This window comes from Chlorocebus sabaeus, chromosome 20, assembly GCF_047675955.1.
Source record: "Chlorocebus sabaeus isolate Y175 chromosome 20, mChlSab1.0.hap1, whole genome shotgun sequence".
Classification (NCBI taxonomy): domain Eukaryota; kingdom Metazoa; phylum Chordata; class Mammalia; order Primates; family Cercopithecidae; genus Chlorocebus; species Chlorocebus sabaeus.
Genome location: NC_132923.1, coordinates 115,587,613 through 115,589,277, shown reverse-complemented (window position 1 = coordinate 115,589,277; position 1,665 = coordinate 115,587,613). Strand labels below are relative to the sequence as shown.

At 50.0% G+C, this 1,665-nt stretch overlaps 1 pseudogene; it reads left to right on the top strand.

Annotated features, from left to right (window-relative positions):
* Positions 1-224: 224 nt before the first annotated feature.
* Positions 225-1,010, top strand: LOC103225438 (E3 ubiquitin-protein ligase PPP1R11 pseudogene; annotated as a pseudogene).
* The last annotated feature ends 655 nt before the right edge of the window (positions 1,011-1,665 follow it).

The window sequence follows — 1,665 nt, the reverse complement described above, 5'->3', positions numbered from 1 at the left end:
TTTAGATATTAGGTCCCCTAAAGTCCAAAAATGACATATTTGACTTATTTGTATAAAAATATCACCCAGAAGCAGAGTCGGAAGTGGAGTTGGTCAGGTTATCCCCAGGGGTGGAGAAGAGGAGGCCCAGGAGGAGGGGGTAAAAAGGTGGAGGATCCTGGCTACCACTGAATCCAATACTGCTTCTCCTAGACCTGAGGCATAAAAAGAGAAGGGTGTCTCATCCCCCTTCCTCCTCTCCTCCCTCTCCTGAGCCTTAGCCATGGCCGAGGCAGGGGCTGGGCTGAGCGAGACCGTCACTGAGACAACGGTTACCGTGACAACCGAGCCCGAGAACCGCAGCTTTACCATCAAACTTCGGAAACGGAAACCAGAGAAAAAGGTCGAACGGACAAGTGACACTGTGGACAATGAGCGCATGCGCCGCCGCTCATCAAAATGCTGCTGTATTTATGAAAAATCCCGGGCTTTTGGCGACAGCTCCACGGAAAGTGATGAGGAAGAAGAAGAGGGCTGTGGTCATACACACTGTGTACGTGGCCACCGCAAAGGATGGCGTCGTGCAACCCTGGGACCGACCCCCACCACGCCTTCCCGGCCTCCTGACCCTTCCCAGCCCCCAGCAGGGCCAATGCAGCGCTAAATTCCTCTTTCCCCCACCCTTCCTGAATGTATCCATGTGGCTTCTTCTCCAGTACCCTCCTTCTCTCTCTTCTGCCTGATAGAGGGAAGAGGAAGAGGAGGGTAGACAGAGATCCTGGAATTCTGACTTGCTGCTATTTCAGAACCCAGACTCCTGAGTTCCCCCAGTTCTCATTTTTCCTCCCAATACCCACCCTTCTCTCTCCAGGGATCTAGGCACCTTGGTCCCAGCCTCTTCCTTTTGTTCTCGCTGTCAAACTGCCTGTCCTGGGATCTGGTTATCTTGGCCGTGCACTCTCAACTTGAGTAGCAAACACCGAAATTGGGTTTTCAACAGTCCCAGCTTTCACTGCCAGGGTCCCAGTCAGATTCCAGGAATTCTCACCCTGACTGTGCTTGCTAATACTGGTTTAGAGCTATCCCACTAAAATATTTAATCCTAATTCTTAGTCCTTGCCTGTGGGATACGAGGTCCTACAGGAGACCTTAGGGCTCCCAGCCCTTCTCCTGCTAACTCTCCTCACGTCCTCAAGAGGAGTTAGAAGGGAGTTCCTTGTCATTCTCACCTCTAATGGAAGATGGAACAAGAAATAATCATATCCTTTCTTCCCACCCTTCTCCTGTGATCTAGGATTTCTGACAAAGCTGGCTTGAAACTGATCACTTAGAGCCAACTATCTCCTCAGCCTTTTGTTTTTCAGCTTCAGAGACAGATTCAGTATAGTCCCAAGGACCTGGGTCCCTGGGAGAGGAAGGAAAAGGGAAGGAGCAAAGAGATGGGGGTATATCCCCTACACTACACTCTTACCTCTTAATTCCTAGGCTTTGATTTCTCTGCCAGCCCAGATGTTCAGTTCTCTTGGCCCTCCCTACCCCTTTGCTGGGATCTGGTTGTCATTTTCTTTTGCCAGTTCTTTTGCCATACACAGTTGTAGAGACCAGTCAAATCCACACCACCACTGAGATCTCATTCATTGCCACAGATGCACAAAATAAATAACCCAAAATCACACGCACAAAAAG